Below are 20,410 nucleotides of genomic sequence, written 5' to 3'. Positions count from 1 at the left end.
CATGATGTCGTCTACAAACTGCTGGTGAGTTATGGGCAGATTGTTTCCCCATAGTCTTAGACCCTTGATTTTATTGTCTTGTAATTCCTTCTTAAAATATCTACCCAGGCCTTCAGCTGCCATTATAAAAAGAAACGGGGATAAAGGATCCCCTTGTCGGATTCCTCTAGTAGCATTGAAAGTTGTTGATGGAGTCCCATTGACCAGAATCGAGAAGTTTGGAGTTGATATTAGATTATACACCCATTCTATCCATCTGTTGTTAAAACCAAAACTCTCCAGGACTTTTTTCAAATAGTTCCAATTTAATCTATCATATGCCTTAGATAGATCGAGTTTAATCATCATTCCTTTCTGTTTCTTCATTTTTAATGAGTGAATTACTTCTTGCGAGACAACTAGTCCATCAAGAATCTGTCTACCTTCTACAAAGCCTGTTTGCTCAGGGGAGATTAGGCTGACCAGAAGGGGCTTTAGTCTTTTGGCAATCAGGGTTGCAATTATTTTATATATGACATTACATAGTGCTATTGGTCGAAAGCCCTGAGCATCTTCTGAATTTGCACTCTTAGGAATCATAGTAAAGAAAGTTGAGTTTATAGCTGGCCATACCTTTTGTTTCATGCGAGACTCTTCTACAAGCTCCAGGATTTCTTTACCCAGAAAGTGCCATCCTGCTTGATAAAACTCCACCGTGTATCCATCAGGCCCCGGAGCTGTACCTTTCTTCATATTCATTACTATTTCCTCTACTTCTTCTAAGGTAGCGGCTCTCATCAGAGCTTTATTTTGCTCCTCTGTTATTATTTTAGGGATTACCTGGCATATGTTTTCTATAGCTGTTGACCGGTTTGTATGTGGTTCAGACAAAATCTTTTTATGATAATCTACCAGGACTTTTTCTATTCCTTCCTGCTCAACAATCCTTTCTCCACCTTCATTCCTGATAGATAGTATCATGTTTCTCTGCCTGTGTTGTATCATAGCTTGATGGAAGAACTTTGTGTTCCTTTCTCCCTCCCTTAGCCACTTAATTCTGGATTTTTGTCTCCATAAGATCTCCTCCTGCTTCCTTCTCTCTTCCATTTTGGCTATTATGATCCCTTCCTCTTCGCTGCTCTCCTCTGTTCTTCCTTCCGTAATTATTCTTTGCTGTAATACTTCCATATCTTTTTCTAATTTCTGTTTCTCCTCCATTATGTTCCCGAATTCTTCTTTATTCCATTTCTTTATCCTCCCTTTCAATTCCTTGAGTTTTAACTGAAAGGTATGCATCTTCCCTTTTCCTTGTACTGTGCTTTGAGTCCACCATTCCTCTGCTTTTTGTAAAAAAGTGGATTTCTTAGCCAGAAGGCCTCAAATCTGAAAGGTTTTTTGCCTGAACTTTTTTTAATGTCTATCTCTAATCTGACTGACCAGTGATCTGATCCTAGCATAGGCATTATTTTCGCTTCTATAAAGACATCTCTGTTCATGATTGATTCTGATAATAGGAATCGATCTAATCTGGAGGCTATTTGGTTCTTTCCCCCTCTTCTATTATTCCATGTATATACCCCATTAATGGTTGGTATATCTACCAATCTTTGTTCGGTTATCATTTCATTAAATATCTCCATATTCTGATCTGCTCTCCTTATTCCTCCTTTTTTTTCCTCTACAGTTCTAATCATATTAAAATCTCCCCCTACTATCCATGGTAATTCCGGGTTGATCCTTCTAGCTGCTTGCACATTCCTGAGGAACCTTTCTCTTTCTCCTGGTACATGAGGGCCATAGACTCCTGAAATGAGGATTGTTTCTTTAGTCCCTATAATCCTACCTATACCAGTGAGAACTCTGGGCAGACTTATCCAGTTTTCAAAAACTATCTCGTTTGGGTTCCACAAAATTGCTAAACCTCCTGCTGATCCATTTGCGTCTTGTCCCATTACCTCATATTGTATTCTGCCAATTTTGATTATTTCTTCCATTTGCTGCATACTAATCTTTGTCTCTTGGATTATTATAATCCCTGGTTTGTCTTTTTTTAACCTCTCTTTTAGGTATCGTTTCTTTCCCTTACTGTTGAGTCCCCTAATATTCCAACTTATAACTATCATTTAAAACTTCTTGAGGGGTTGGTGAAATACCTCTGACAGAGGTATGACTTTGCCTGAGTTAACCAAAATTTCTCCAACAATTTGGATTGTTTCGTTCATCATTTTTCTGCCTCTCTTTCTGTTGCCTTTGCCAGTACTGTCCATTCCCATGGAATTATTTTCCTGAACCCCTGCTATGCATGTTTGGTTATCCATAATTTTGCCTCTTTTTTCTTTATATTTTTGAAATGCCTCCTTGTATAGTTGCTTTTGAGCTTCTGGTATGAATCTTTCGTCTAGGTTTTTCCATTCCTGTATTAGTTTTCTCATGATTCTTTCCTCCTCTACCTCATTTTCTTTTGGTGTTTCTGTCTCCATTTGAACTTGTTCTGTTATTATCTCCAACCTTTCTCCTGTTCCTTCTTCAGTTTCTCCTACTTTTGTTGTGTCTTTATCCTTCCCCTCTTTGACTATTTCCATTGGTTCGTCCTCTGCCCCGTCTTCCTCTACTATTTTATCTTCTTTCTCTTCGTTATCCTGCTATAGAATTTTGAATTTATTATGGCTCTCTATATCCATTGGTTTTGTTTGCGTTTGTATTTTTATTCCTTCGTTTCCAGATTTCTTTCTTCTGTTTACCTGCTGGAAACCCTTTTCCTCTTCTTCTGTTCTTCCTGCTTTCCTTTGTTCTGCTTCTTGTTGCCTTATAATTTCCTCTTCCTTATTTATCGGGCACTGCTTATATAGATGGCCATATTCATGGCATCTTCTGCACCTAAAAGGTATGTGTTCATAGTCTATCGGTTGTTGCCATATCTCATCATGATATTCTAGTTCTATGTACTCAGGCAGCGGTTCAGCTATATTCATGTAGACGCACAATCTTGCATAAGATGTGTATTTCCCTCTTTTCGTGGATTCTGCTACCTTCACAAAGTCTCCAATTGTGTTACCAATTCCTTCCATGATTTCGGGATCCCAAAATTCCACTGGTAGGCCAAATAGTCTGACCCAGATTGGTGCTGCTAACATTTTTTCATTTTCAGGGTTGTATCTTTCCTCCCAATATTTCATAAACAAGCCTGCATTGTTCATGAAGTAGGGTCCTTCTTCAAAAACTCTATCTTTATCTTCCAAATTTGCAAATATGACTATAAAAAAGCCTTTAGCTCCTAGTTTTAGCTCGATATGCCCTTTTGGTCTCCATCTCTGTTGTATCCATTTGAATAAATCCTTTTCTGTTGGCCAAAACCCTACAAACTTGCAGATCAAAGCATGATCTTTCATGTAGCAGTTATATTCCTCAAGTTTGTTATTGGGTATTACGTACCTTGGTTTTTTCTGTGCCCTTGGTAAGCATCTTCCTCTTGTCTTCAGTTGCCATTGATTTCCCATTACTGGAGCCTCTCTGTTGTTCTCTTTTGGGTTGCCCTGCGTTCTGCTCCCGCTTGCTTCTCCTGCTGCTACATTTTTATAGGAGGGGATCTCTCCCCTCCCCTGCCGGCTTTCCATGGCTTCCTTCAGCTCTCCTGGCTTTTATTTGCTCCCTGCCCAGCCAAAACGAACTGCTTTCTTCCCTCTTACTGCACGCGAGGACCTTCTGCTATCAGTCGCCGTCACGATTTCCTGCACCTTTCGTCCTCTGCAAACTTCTTTCTTCAAACCCTAACCTTCCGACATTGTAAACCAGTTCAGAGCTCCGAATAATATCGTATGCTAACACTTTTTCTTCTTCGAGGTCTATTAGATCTTAAGAAGGAGAATCTAATTGTAATTCTTTAGGATCTTATTTCTCTTCTCAAAGAGAAGGGAAAGAAGCGCACCAAGATCACTATAGTTGGGCTGACATAGTAAATCAAGAAGATTGAAAGTGTGACAGATGTTAGAGAAATGAGAGCGGATGTGTGTAAGGGTCAGACAATCTAAAAGAAAGTGTTTTTCATCCTCCACTTTCTTAGTATCGCAAAGCTGACAAATTCTATCATCCTAGGGAGTCTTGGGAGTAGACCACCGTCTGGTTTCACTCTGAAGTTCATGAGAGTTAGTTCTAATCTTAGCGATGCTCATATTTTTCTTCAAGCTGGTCAAAATAGAAAGATAATTCTGGTTCTCAAGGGTGGGGTTGATTACCTCCTTATAATATCTTAGCTTCCTTTTACCCTCCAACTCTTTATCATCCCATAACTTATCCTTAAATTTGGAGGTGATAACATCTTTGACACTATCCTTTCTTCCCAGGATGATCTCCTCATTTATCCCCCAGTGGTTGAGCCAAGACTGGGCATCCTTATGCCACCCATGCTTGAGGCGAAGGTGGGGTTTTTTACTAAATTTAGAAGAAATTTTAGGAAGCCTCTTGGATTCCATGTTGTAAAGCTTCTTCTTATACATTAAATATTTAAACATAGCCTTGCTTTCAATAGGGGAGAGGCCAACTTCGACCAGGAGGATAGGATAGGGGGTATTTCCCTTGATCTTGAGGTTGTAGGTTATGAATTGCTTTTGGATCATCTCAATCTTTCTCCAAGACTCTCTAGATATACTGCAACCCGAGACTTCACAACCATATAGGACAACAGGGGTGACGAGGGTCTTAAATAGGAACCTTTTTTTACTCTAAATACAAATATCGGTAGCCTTAGAATTGTTTTCAAGCGCATAATATGCTTTCCGGCCTCCAATAATCCTTTTCTCAATATTGTAGTTCCAGTTAAGATGATAAGGGATGTCAATACCCAAATGTTTATAAGAAGAGACCTGTTCCAAGCAATTGTCATCATAGACGCAATTTCCGTGGATGGTCTTTTTGGATTTAATTATCATGATTTTAGTCTTGTCGGTATTAACTGTCATACCCATCTTGGGGAAATAGTCATGAAGGGTCTTAAGCTGCTTGTCTAGGTCCTCATGGCTTCTAGCAAGAAGAATGATATCATTGATGTAGAGGAGAAGAATTATGATAATACCAGTGAGCTCAGCTCCTTTGCACCCATCGATTTCCAAACACTCCTCTAACTTATCGATGTAAATACCAAAAAGGGTAGGGGAAAGGGGACACCCTTACTTAGCCCCGATATTTCATTTAATATCTTTAGACCACCCTTCGGTGGTTTTAATCTTGGATACAACCGTCTCGTACAGGTGAATCACAAAAATCTTCAATTCAGGAGAAATCATGATCTCATTAAGCCTTTTCCAAAGCTTATCCTAGGGAACAATGTCAAAGGATTTTTTTCATGTCAATAAAGCAACAAAATAAGCCAACTTTACTATTGTGACATTCCTCGGCAATTATCCTGAGAGTGACGAGATGGTTGATAACCCAAGGGATAGATATGGTAAACCTGTGGGGATAATAAACCCAATGGATTAATATTATAAACCCAAGGTATATAAACCCTAATATAAATATTGTAAACCCTAGAATTATCATGGTTGGCAATGGTTAACCATGATTTATTTTCATATTGAGACAATCTTTGTGACAATACGACGTTGCACCATGGTTGACCATGGTTGACCATGGTTGAACATGATTGATTTTTATATGAAAAATAACTTTGTCATAATGCAACATTTCACCATGGTTGATTTTCATATTGACAAAATCTTTGTCAAAATGTTATGTTGGACCATGGTTGACCATGATTATAAACCAAGGGTATTTATATTAGACCCAAGGATTAATATTATAAAACTTGTGAATAATATTAAACCCTAAGCATAAGGACCCTTAGATTATAAACCTAAGGGATTGATATTATAAACACAAGGGAATAATAAACCAAAGGGATTAATACTAGAAACCCAAGGGAATAATTAAACCCAAGGGATAAATATCATAAACCCAAGGTATCTAAACCCTAAGACAAATATTATAAACCCTAAAATAAACATGGTTGACCATGGTTTACCATTGTTGATTTTCATATTGAGACAATCTTTATCACAATGTGACATTGGACCATGGTTGATTTTCATATTGAAACAATATTTTTCACAACGCGATGTTGGACCATGGTTGACCATGGTTGGCAATGCTTGATTTTCATATTGAGACAATCTGTGTCACAATGTGACATTGGAACATGGTTTAGCATGGTTGACGATGGAATATGAATCCTTATATTAATAAACCAGAAGGATTGATATTATAAAACCATTGGAATAATAAACCCAAGGGATTAATACTAAAACCCAAAAAATTATAAACAATGGAATAATATGACACCCAAGGGATTAATATTATAAACCCAAGGTATATAAACCCTAAAATAAATATTGTAAACCCTAGAATTATCATGGTTTACCATGGTTGATTTTCATATTGAGACAATATTTGTGACAATGTGATGTTGCACCATGGTTGACCATGATTGATTTTCATATGCAAAAAATCTTTGTCACAATCCAATGTTGGACCATGGTTGATTTTCATATTGAGAAAATCTTTGTCACAATGTGACATTTGACCATGGTTGACCATGATTATAAATCAATGGGATTTATATTAGACCCAAGCATTAATATTATAAAGCCTATGAATAATATTAAACCCTAGGAATAAAAAACCAAAAGGAAATTAATACTAAAAGCCCAAGGGATTATAAACCGAAGGATATAATATTAAACCCAAGGGATTAATATTATAAACCCAAGGTATATAAACCCTAAAATAAACATGGTTTACCATGGTTACCATGGTTTATCATGGTTGATTTTCATATTGAGGCAATCTTTTTCATAATGGGTTGATCGACCATGGTTGACCATTGTTGATTTTCATATCGAAACAATCTTTGTCACAATGTTACGTTAGACCATGATTGATAATGTTTGATTTTCAAATTGAGATAGTCTTTGTCACAAAGTGACATTGGAAAATGGTTTACCGTGGTTGACCATGATTATAAACCAAAGGGATTTATATTAAGATGTAGGATTAATATTATAAACCCTATGAATAATATTTCGTATTGAGACAATCTTTGTGAGAATGTGACATTGGACCATGGTTGATTTTCATATTGAGACAATATTTGTCACATTGTGACGTTGCACCATGGTTGACCATGATTGATTTTCATATGGAGACAATATTTGTCACAATGTGATGTTGGACGATGGTTGATTTTCATATTGAGAAAATATTTGTCACAATGTGATGTTGGACCATGGTTGACTATGATTATAAACCAAGGGCATTTATATTACACCTAAGTATTAATATTATAAACCCTTTGAACAATATTATACCCTAGGAATAAGAACCCTTAGATTAATAAACCCAAGGGAATAATAAACCAAAATGATTAATACTAAAAACCCAATGGAATAATATTAAGCCCAATGGATAAATATTATAAACCCAAGATATATTAACCCTAAGATAAATATCAAAAATGCTAAAATAAGCATGGTTGATCATGGTTTAACATGGTTTATTTTCATATTGAAACAATCATTGTCACAATGTGATGTAGGATGATAGTCGACCATGTTTGACCATTATTGATTTCCATATCGACACAATCTTTGTTAGAATGCAACGTTGGATCGTGGTTGACCAAGGTTGATTTTCATATTGAGAGAATCTTTGTTAGAATGCGGCGTTGGACCATGTTTGACCATGACTGATTTGACACAACATGACTAGCCATGACTGACCATGGTTCAATATGATTGATATTTTGAAGAAAAGGGACTAATAAACACAAGGGAATAATACTAAAAACCCAATGGATTATAAACCTTAGGGAATAACATTCAACCAAAGGAAACAATATAAACCCAAGGTATATAAACCCTAAGATAAACACTATAAAGCCTTCAATAAACATGTTTGTCCATGCTTGACCATGGTCAATTTTCATATTGAGACAATCTTTGTCACAATGCGACGTTGGACCATGCTTGACCATGATTCAACCCTTAAATTAATAAACCCACATGATTAATATTATGCACCCAAAGGTTTAATAAACGAAAGGGGTTAATATTATAAACCCAAGGCATTAATAAATCCAATAGATTATTAATAGTATAAACCCAGGGGATTAATATTATAAACCGAAGGGATTAATATTAATATTAAACCCTAATTTATTCAATGTCACAATGTGACATTGAATAAATTACAATGTAATGTATCATTGTGCCAATCATTGTCACACTACTTGTTTCATTAGTAAATGTGGTTGGATAGGTCTATGTAACATTCTAACATCCCAATATTGAACCCTAATATTAAAGAAAATATTATAAATTGTAACATTATAAAACCCAACATTATAGACTTTAAGATATTATAATCCCTAGGATTAATATTGCAAATCCTAGAATAAATATTATAAATAATAGGATAAACATTATAAATGACAAAATTAATATTATAAACCTCTCACAAACCTAATATTATAAATAATAAATCATAATATTATAAACCCTAGTATAAAATATAAAATTACTAACATAATAATACTATATCACAATAAAATCCTTGCCAAAATATCACAATAAAATTCGATGGAACGTGTTCTAGCCTCTGCAGTGTGAGCCGTTTACTGGATTGAAAAAGTGAGAATCACTTCCTCCCATCACGTGTCATGGTCCGAAAGAGAACAAACCTTTGCCAAGAATTTTCCGCACCGATAGATCTGTCTGGATAATATACTCATTGGTTATTGTATCACAGCCTCATCATATTTGGATAGATGCCACCAATGCAAGCACTGTCTCCAACTTCTGAGCATGACAGTTAAAGCATAGGCGTGTAATTTAGGGTTTATGCAAGGGTTTGGGATTGTGATAGAGAATGGTGCAACTTAGCATGAGGGGTGTTGGGAAAATGAAATACTGAGGTACCTGCATTTTGGATATTATCTTTGTCGTCTAGATTCACTCATCTCTGCCGCAAGTTGAAGGAATAATAAATTAATATTTTGAGAAAAGTGAAACCTGCGTAAGCCCTAGCCATTCTCTTTGGTGAAGATTGACTGCTAGGATCAAGGAAGATTATGATCATTCAATTTCTATCCAAATCTCCACGTCTGTGCCTGAATAAAAATTTAATGTTTTTTTTGCAGATTTAGTGAAGATATTTGGTATCAATTTCTATCAACCAGAGATCAGAGATCCAATCCGTTCTGCGGGCTGCGGTTCGATCCAATTCGGGGCACGTGGGTCTGCGGTCCGGCTTGCTGATATCAGGTGCACACATTCCTTATCTCTTTCTAATACATATCTGCTCATATATTTTCAAGTATGAATAATTCACCACAACTACCAAAGATTACCAAAGGTAGACCTAGCACAGTTACTCTACAGAGCCTCTATGAGTATATAGAGTCTTTAGAGAAACGTAGAGAAGAAAGAGAAGTCAAGCTACAAAAAGAGTTAGCAGCCATGCTGGAAAATAAATTCACATATCTTGAAGACAAGATCCAAAAACAAATAGAAAATAAAATAGAACTATTGGAGAATAAAATGGAGGCAATGGAGACTAGGTTGCATGTTATAGAAAAACAAAACCAAGATATGAACCAAACATCCTAGCAAGGAGATGATGATACTTTAGAGAGTCTTAAAATGAAGGACATGATTAAAGAACTAGAAGAGTTTAATCATGAGTTAAATAAATTCAAGTGCAGAATGTGAGTCACAGAGTTCTTTCAGCTTTTGTAAGGCTTCGAAAGCAATTGAAAATGGTGAAATATGGCAACTCACCTCTTCACTTATAGATGCTACAATTAATGCATAGGCTTTGCTATTCTTATTTTCCCAAATGGCGAGCTCTTTTTCTAAGGTAGGCTATTCTGGCTCTTTGTCTCCGTCTCCGATACACACTTCTTTCCACAACTCATTGAAAATGAGGGTGTGTTTTATCATCCGGGACCACTCAGGATAGTTCTCCTTGCCATTGATAACTATTCCCACAATAGTTATGATTGAATGCATACTGTAAAAAAAATACTTCTTCTTTTGATGGAAAAAAATGCATTGTAGTAGCAATATTATGAATTCCTATGAAAACCAAGAAACAAACTGCACGGATATTCTAATGCTTCTTTTGGAAAACAATGAATAATATCATGTCAGACAACCAAGTTCCAATCCATTTGGAGCACAACCAACATTTAGGCAGACCAACACTGCAACAAATAATGATCCATTTATCTGATCAACTTTCTGATTATCCCCTACCATTAACTGAATTCCATTTTATGTGCAGACAATCAGTCCATCAGCATACACTAACAACTTTCTAATATGTATTAAAACATATTGCAAAAACAACGAGAGTCGATCACTTGAGAAAAACAAAAGGCTGTCTACAAAGTAGCTGGATGCATCAGCGTTGGGCCCGAATTTCCATGGAGCCACTCCTCTACACTATGCTTCTGCTGGTGGACATTCAGCGCGGTGATGAGAGTGGTGCTGACATTGATGCATGAACCAAGGGTGGCGCATGTGGCTGGAAGTTCAAGCACCAAGAGATCAACTATGGGCAATAATAGAGCCCTCAAGGATCAACAATCAGGTAGGCCTCATCCATTATCCCCAGTTTCAAGTCCTTCCACACGAAATCAACAGTCTTCTAAAGAGATTCTTAACAGTGTGAAGAATAGCCACCCAAGTTGTTCTACAACAAAAATTCAAAGGAAGAAGCCTGAAATTGATATGAAATCAAGACAATCAGGATCTTCAAAATCTTCAAGATAGGTAGCTAAGCAAATTGGATCAGAAACAGAAATTCGATCACCCCGTATTCAGATAAGAGCTAAAGGAGGTCATCTTATGCAAATAGATACAATGAGTGAAAGTAGAAGAGATGCGGTGGCAGATCATTGCCCTGAAACACCAACGTTTACACCAGATTAAGGTTATGGTCCGAAACGGCGTGGGTTGATATCCAAGCAGCAGCGAGGAGTTCGAGCTGTGCGATGACGATGATATCAGCAGAGGACTTCATTCGAAAAAGAGGAGGCTGAGAATCCAACAGGTGAGGTCGCTGGAGACGAGCTTTAAAACCGAGAGCAAACTCGAAATGGAGCACCATCAAGATACTAGGAGCAACTTGCCACATGACTCATAGAAAAGATTTTTTTTGAAGAATTTACTAACAATGTTGATGGAGCAGTATACTTTGCAGAGCAATCAAAAATCAAGCCATCAGGGCTTGGCACAATCAAGCTTAAATTGCCTGGTCTTCCAGACTTCCTTCTGCGTCATGTTCTATATCTCCCACAGCTACAGAGAAACTTCTTGTCCTTGATCCATATCCGCCAACAAGGTCACTCCATTCATATGTTTGATGGCAAGATCGAGGTGAGAAAATAATTTGATCACTCACTTGTCATGAGGGGAATAGAAGAAGAAAGGCTTCTCAAGCTGCAAGGTACCTTTACTCGTGCACAACATTTCTCATATAATTCTCATTATGAAGAAGGTACACTTCCATCAAGTTTATTATGGCATGCTATATTTGGACATTTGAACTATGACAGCCTCCGCTTGTTGAAGAAAAATGGTGTTACTGGTTTGCCTACAATTCCTAGGAAACTTAAGCAATGTGATGCTTGCATTCTAGGAAAGCATAGCGAACAGTCTTTTCATGATTCACATTCAAGAGCACATAGAAAACTTGAACTCATTCATTCAGATTTATGTGGTCCAATGCCTGTCCCTTCTATGAATGGAAATAAATATATGGTGGCATTTATTGATGACTACACCAAAATGTGTTAGGTTTATTTATTGAAGAACAAATCTGATGCTTTTCAAACATTCAAGAACTTTCATAAATGGATTGAAAATGATGCACAATCTCATATTGGCTCTATTACTGATAATGGAAAAGAATACACTTCAAATGAATTTGAAAACTATCTTCGCCAACATGGGATCAAACATCAAACAACTGTGCCTTATAATCCTCAACAGAACGATGTAGCTAAAAGAATGAATAGGACAATCTTAAATATGGTGCGCTCCATGATGTTTTCAAAAATGTAAAGTTGATGTTTTGGGCTGATGCAGTTCTATGCACTGTATATATAAAGAACATATGTCCATCTATGCTATTAGAAACAAGACTCCATATGAAATGTGGTATGGGCACGTTCCTTTGGTAAAGCATCTCAGGGTCTTTTGTAATGTCCCTTAATAATAAATAATAAATAGTAATAAAAAATGTTAAATAATTCAACTTAACTTTCGGATGAAGTTCCTTAAAGTTGGGGAGTATGTAATGTCCCTTAATAATAAATAATAAATAATAATAATAATAATAAATAAAAAAATATATAATAAATAATATAATATAATATTGAAATACAAGAAAATAAAAAATAAACAATAAAAAAAAATAGTAATAGTAAATAAATAATAAATAATAATAAAATAATAAATAACAATACTAAAGCTCTAAATAAATATAAATAGAAATAAAACAAGAAAGCAGTAAAAATCAGTAAAGCTATCAAAAAGTAAAACAAAAGAAATAAAACAAGAAAACAATAAAGTTGCATGTTGACACATGGAGTGTGTGCATGTGGTTCCCCTTCCAGTGTTTGCTTTATTTAATAGATGGTGAGGAAGATGAGAGGCATTCCATCATCCATTCTCTTGGGAGAATAGTGTTGTGAGAAAAAGGATTCCCTGGCAGTAGTACGTTGATTGAGGGCTCGGGGGTGGCCAATTGTAGCAAGATTTTGTGCAACTGAGCCTACAGTTGGGTGGAGAGTCGTCCCCAAAACTTTGTCACAGTTAGCAGAATTCAACTAGCGTTCAACCCTGAAATCACAAGTGAGAAACATTGTCACCACAGGTAAGTAGTCTCTACTCATTTCTTGAAATTTGATGTCAATTAGTTGATAAATTGCGTGTTGATTATAAATCGCATGATTAATCTAATTTTTCATTGCTCCATTTTATCTAACTAGGTTGCCAGATCTCAATTTATTTAAATTGTTATATCTTATAAAACTTTGATTTATATCGTTGCTAACTAGTCCTTTCATGACAAACCAATTAAATTTGGCACAGGCTAGGGTAGATCTCGTTTTTTTTACTCATTTCCGGATCTACCCTCTATCAAATAAGATAAGTCCAGGATGCATAGTCTGCTGTCATTTCAAGTGAGTTACTGTTATTCAAGTTTGGAAAAATATGGTGAATACTGGTCTTGTTCCTCATTGAGCTCAGTAATTTATTTCTGAATGGATGTTCATGTTCTAACTCATACTTTTCAGCAACATCTTCCATCCAAACACCATTAAGAATCAAACAGACCCTATAATGCTTGAATGACCTTTTAATGGATGCTAACAATTGATTGGTTCAAGTGACTGTTTGTTTCTTTAAGGACTGCAACATCTAAGTCTAAGGAATAGAAAAAAAAGTCAAGGTCATATAGTTTATTCTCTCAATCCTAGAGATGTTTTCACATTGAACACACTTTTCACATATTAATATTGTGGATTGATGTAGATTTCATCTGGATGTCCTACTTCCTGAGCCTGATGTCACCCACCAAATTTGCTTAGGCCTGCTGAATCACTGTCCAAGAGTTTTTTTTTGTGAATGATTTGGTTTTATTTGCGAATTATTAAAAGGGTAGTTGAGGTGCATGTTTTCCTACATCCTCATGGGCTATAAATTCTGAATTCTTGCTCTCTAGTTATGGTCACACTTAATAAACTCGTGGATGGTGGTAATCTACCCATAATTGATGATGTATAATTCTCTGAAAGATCAATATATTTTCTGTCTATCAGCTTATTTTCACATGAATTTTTCCTTGAGAATCATGTGATACCATGCTATGATGTTAAACATATCTTGAATGATGGTCATTTCTAAACATTGTAAACAACTGAATTTCACATCCTAAACATTCATTTCTTATGATTGAACAATACGCCAACTGACATGATTCGATCCACATTGGATGGCATTTTCCCTAAAAATTTTGAGCACTATTGATATGGTATACTAGCATGTTTTTGTGGAGGAACAAATCTTTAATACTGGTGTATTTTCTTAACTACTCACCACTGGTTCATTTTACAACACAGTATTTGGATAATTGATGTTGACATTTGTAATATCGTCACCATTTGAAGTGCTCTAAAATAGTGAAATTTGTTCCAATTCACAATGGTATAAACTCTGATATCTTATTACCTTTAGATGATCGTTGTTTATGTGGAAAAATTGCTGACTCTGTCCACTTGCATCTGTTCATTATTTTATGGTTTCAATCTGATCTAAAAACATAGAGATAACATTCCTTGAATGTTGATCATATTATTCACTATTTATTTGGGTTGGATTGTCCTTTAGCGATAGCAGTTTGCTTGGCATTTCTCTGGTCTATTATTGCAAGAACACAACTCTCTAAATATGATCTTCTAACGATGACAACAAATCCTTGATGATTAAGATGTGGTGAACTAATTAGGAGTGCTTACTTAGCTAAGACAGATACTTTTATGGAGCATCTAAATCATGTTTTATTGTTTAAACTTTATGATACATCTAAATCATACACTATGATTTCAGTTTAGTTTAATTAACTGTTATGATGTTGAGTATAATGTTACATGAGGTTTCGTGATATAATGGTAGGAGGATAATGATGCACATGTGGTTCTTATAGTGATGATGTATCCTTATGATGATGATGATATGCATAGGCATTATGATGTTATGTCAAGGTATATTGACATATTCATTTACTACGTGATTATAGGTATTTAATGTTGAATACTCATGACGGATGTGAAATGAATAACATGGCATAAGAACTATGATGCTATAATATGAGGTTTATTGACATGTGGTTCATTTATTATGTGAAGTCATGATATGTCTTTGATGCAAATATGTTGATGTTATAACTTATGATGGTATTTCATGAGGTGAAGCATGTGATAGTTGCGTCCAAATTTATGACATGCACGAGCATGCAGTTCGTTATTATTCATAATGTTGCGATTAACAATGATGAATGTTCTCATGATGACATGCAAGACTTGGCATGTGGATTATTTTCTATGATACTATGATGGTATAGTTAATGCATTGGTTGCATGTTGAGGTGTGATGATTGACAGGACTCCACAAATGGGCCAAGAAGGTCGATTTATTTGATGATCTCGTGTGAGCCCATATGCACGAGGGAGAATAAGTAACACCAAATGGGCTGGGGACAAACTCAATCAACACTACATATGCCAGTGGTTCCTTTGTCTTGTGTAGCTCTTGATGGATAGCTCTTGAAGGGCTATGGGACCATCTTGAGGAGGCCAAGTGCTTGAGGTTCTAAGCTAGGTGTCTGTTATTGGATTAGGACGTTGAAGTCTAGTGGGGGTGTAAGGACTTTGATGCCTGGGGTTGTGCGCCATATGGAGGGAGTGGGCCAACCTTGCGAGATGCCCAGAGTCATTGAGTACCGTACCGGATGCCTGCCTTGGGGTAGATGAGGTCTGAGTCAAGCGCGAGACTTACGGCCAGCCTTGGACTAGGATACAAACCAGGGAGGCTTATGCCTGGTTTTGAAAGTGAGAAAAAGGACAGAGATTCCTTGGGGTTTCCCAAGTGTTGTGAAACTTTCAATGCTTGTTGGTTATACTAGTTCAGCAGAGGGTGTCAGCAACATGAAGAAATAAATAACAAAATAAAATGTATAATTATTCAACTTAACTTCGGGACGAAGTTCCTTAAAGTGGGGGAGTATGTAATGTCCCTTAATAATAAATAATAAATAATTAAAATAAAAACAAAATAATAAATAATAAATCATATAATATAATATAATATTAAAATACAAGAAAATAAATAATAAACAATAAATAAAAATTAGTAATAGTAAATAAATAATAAATAACAATACTAAAGCTCTAAATAAATATAAATAGAAATAAAACAAGAAAGCAGTAAAAATTAGTAAAGCTATCAAAAAGTAAAAACAAAAGAAATAAAACAAGAAAACAATAAAGTTGCATGTTGACACATGGAGTGTGTGAATGTGGTTCCCCTTCCAATGTTTGCTCTATTTAATAGATGGCGAGGAAGATGAGAGGCATTCCATCATCCATTCTCTTGGGAGAATAATGTTGTGAGACAAAGGATTCCCTGGTAGTAATATGTTGATTAAGGGCTCGGGGGTGGCCAGTTGTAGCAAGATTTTGTGCAACTGAGCCTACGGTTGGGTGGAGATTCGTCCCCAAAACTTTGTTGCAGTTAGCAGAATTAAACTTGCATTCAACCCTAAAATCACAAGTGAGAAACATCGTCGCCACAGGTAAGTAGTCTCTACTCATTTCTTGAAATTTGTTGTCAATTAGTTGATAAATTGCATGTTGATTATAAATCGCATGATTAATCTAATTAATTACATGTTTTAATTTTGGGGCTATTACATCTTTGGTTCCACCTATTATGCCTTGATACCAAAGGTACATAGAAACAAACTTGGTGCAAGAAGTCGTAAGTGTATCTTCCTGGGGTATTCAAACACCTCCAAAGCATACCATCTCTATGATGAAGTCAATAAAAAGTTTGTTGTATATAGAGATGTAATCTTTCTTGAATTATCCAAAACTGACAATGTTGTTGAGCAGTAACTTGATCACTTGGATAGATTTGCAAATGCAAAATCATTTCAAGAATTTGATAATCAGATTCCACATCTTGAAGGGGGGATTCCTATACTAGATCAACATGTGGAATCTTCTTCTGAAGAACTCTCTTCCCCGCATGAAACTCCAACAACAGATGATGCTTTAAGTGATGTGATTGATAGAATTGGGAGACTCAATCTTGATTCAGTCCCAACTCAATCAACGGAGCAGCCTGGACCATTTGAGAAAGGTCCCCCAAAGTGGCTGATAAAGACACTTGAAAGTGTTCATCCTGATGAGGTTGGAAAGACAGGAACTAGAAATTCAAACCGGCAAAATGGAGGTGATGTAGATGACTCTGATTCACCTGTTGATATGGATGTTTCTTATGATTGTGAATTGAATTTGTTTACAGATTTCGAACCAACTTCCTTCAAAGAAGCTGCTTCTCATGATGAATGGAAAGAAGTGATGCAAAAAGAGTATGATGCCCTGATAAAGAATGGCACTTGGAAGCTGGTTGATCCTCCATTAGGAACCAAACCAATTGGCTGCAAGTGGGTCTACAAAAACAAGTATAAAGCTGATGGCTCACTTGACAAGCACAAAGCCAGGCTTGTGGAAAAAGGTTTTGCACAGAAGGAAGGGGTCGATTATGAGGAGAATTTTTCCCCCATAGCAAAATGGGCTACCATCCGGACACTCTTTGCCCTAGCAGCTCAGAACGGTTGGAAAGTCCATCAAATGGATGTAAAAACTGCTTTCTTGAATGGAGATCTAAAAGAGAATGTTTTTATGTCCCAGCCTGAAGGATTTGCTATGAAAGGACATGAACATAAAGTATGAAAACTTGTGAAATCCTTGTATGGCCTCAAACAAGCACCGCGAGCCTGGTATGAAAAACTAACTGAGCATCTTCTGAAACTCAATTTCAAACATTATGATCTTGATGATGCAACTTTATTTTTCAAGAAAGTTGGAAAAATAGTTGTATATCTTGTGGTATATGTAGATTATCATTTGATGATAGGGAAAAATGAAAGCTACATTGCATCCATAAAGAAGGAATTGAAGAAAGGTTTTGAAATGACTGATTTGGGCTATGTTCATTACTATCTTGGTATTGAAGTAACTCAACATCTGAAGTCCATATTCCTTTCCCAAAAGAAGTACATTGGAGATCTGTTGAACAAGTTTGGCATGACAGAATGCAATCCTCTTACTACTCCAATGGAACAAAACTTAAAGCTCACATCGATTGAAGGAAAATAATTTGAGGATGCAACAAAGTATAGACAGCTTGTAGGAAGTCTCAACTACCTAACTATTACCAGAACAAACATTTCGTTTGCTGTTGGAATCCTCTCCACGTTTATGCAAAAGCCTTGTGAGGGACATTGGTCTAATGCAAAAAGAGTTCTAAGGTACTTGAAGGGAACTCAAGACTTTGGAATCAAGTATACACAGGTGGACGACTTCAGCTTGATTGGATACTCTCATTCAGACTTCGATGGAGACAAAGAAATTGGGGCATCTACTTTAGGTTATGTTATGAGTCTTGGATGAGGAGTTGTCTCCTAGAGATCATGCAAACAATTAGTTCCAGAAGAGTCCACAACAAAAGCAGAATATGCGGCAGCAGCTGAGGCAACAAAAGAAATTGTGTGGCTCAGGAAAATTCTTGAAGATTTGCAAGTAAAACAAGAACAATCGACTCCACTCATGATTGACAATACCTCGACAATAAAGTTGGCCAAGAACCCAAAGTTCCATGATCAAACGAAGCACATCAATACTAAATATCATCTGATCCGACATCATGTTGAGGCCAAAACAATCCATCTCCGCCATTGTTCCACTAATGAGCAAATTGCAGACATTTTCACCAAATCCCTTGGAAGAGAAAAGCTTGAACGATGCTTGGACTCACCAACATCCCTTCAGATTAGGGGGGGAATGTTGACACCTAATCATTAGGATTGGGTGAATAAGTAACTGATGTAAATAAATAATAAGAAATACGAATAGACACCAAGAGATGAAGTGAACAGTCTCTCCCTCATGTATATAATAAAGATCAACCTGAATGACTAAATGAATTGATTTGAAGATGAGTTACTACCTGGTCTGACACTTCCTCACCCTAAATAGTATGGCAGGTAAATTAGATATCAAACCAATTAAAGATGAAATGAAACAATTGATAGAATTAGACCATGAGTGTAACAAAAGGGCATTGAAGCTTATAATCTTCGGTTTGAAAGAGGACGTAGACAAGGATACTTTAGCCATATCCCATAAAGAATTACATAACAGATTACAAATTGAAACAACGTGTCTCACATATGCAAAAAGGTTGGGGAAATCAACTGAGAATAAAGGAAGGCTAATCCAAATAAAGGTGAGCTCTACTGACCATAAGTATGACATACTTAGTAAAACCTGAAGTCTAAAAGGAATGGGAATATTTATAAATGAAGATCTCATTCCAGAAGATTAAGCAAAATTAAGAAAGGAGGTTCAAAAGGTAAAGGAAGCTATGAAGGAAGGAAAATGGGTAATAATTAGAAACAGAAAAGTCGTTATTCGAGATAGAAACCAAAAATATAATAATAAATAGAAATTAAACATGCTCCGGATTCTTTCTTGGAACTGTCAGGGCTTTCCATGGAACAAAGGCCCCAAGCTAAGTTTGATCTCGAATGATGTTGATATTATTTTTCTTGTTGAAACTTGGGAGCACGAAGAATCTAAGTTCCCTAAAATAGATGGTTTTACACTATGGTCTACCTGGAACAAGTGATCCTCTCATAGAGGCATTGGGGGTATAGATTGTTACATTAAGAATAACATCTCTCCCCATGATAGGATTTATAAAAATGACCCTTACAACCAATATAGTTGGATAGAAATTACTGACATTTATGATAAAAAGACATACATAGAAATTTGTTATTTCCCCCCCATCAATTTTAACTTCTATAAGAAAAAGAATCTAGATAAAAATAGTCCTTACAATGGTTTAGAGAATGATATTTCTAGCTTAAGGAATGAAGGTAATATCCTTTTAATGGGTGATTTTAATTCTCGAACTTCAAGCAACCAAGATATCCTTCTAAGCAATCATTTCAACCCTAATCCACTTTGGTTAGACAAAGATATTCCTCTGGCTAGCCGGTATCAAAGGAGCTCTAAAGACCATAGGGAGAATTTGTTTGGATCAAAGCTAGTCAAGCTTTGTAGTGCTAAGGATCTCATAATTTGCAACAATCTAAAGAAGTGGCCCAATTCTAGCCAGATGACTTGCATCCATGGGCTTGGTAGCAGCGTGGTAGACTATGTTATCTCCGATCTCCCTTTATACAACAAAATAATAAATTTTGACATCTTAAACGACCACAAACCTGACTATGATCATAGGCCTTTACTTATAACTCTCAATTTTGTCATGCATAGAGATCCCATAGAAGATAATACTTATAGCCAAAAGAGCTTAATATTTGATAGAAATAAAAAAGAGATCTCTTTCTAAATGAGATCTCTTTGCAGAGCTCGGACAGAGACTTGTCGAAGGATTCCATCATCGACTGTGTACTTTGGAGAGAATCGAACAAGGGATCCGCTGCCGCCATTGGTACAGCTTTTAAACCAGAACTGTTAAAAGGGTTTTGGGGTTGAAACCCCAATAAGAAGAAGAAAATT

This window comes from Pinus tabuliformis, chromosome 8 (genome assembly GCF_031772625.1).
Source record: "Pinus tabuliformis cultivar Carrire ecotype Pingquan chromosome 8, CPIR1, whole genome shotgun sequence".
NCBI classification, from domain to species: Eukaryota; Viridiplantae; Streptophyta; class Pinopsida; order Pinales; family Pinaceae; genus Pinus; species Pinus tabuliformis.
Note: the sequence above shows the minus strand (reverse complement) of the source record.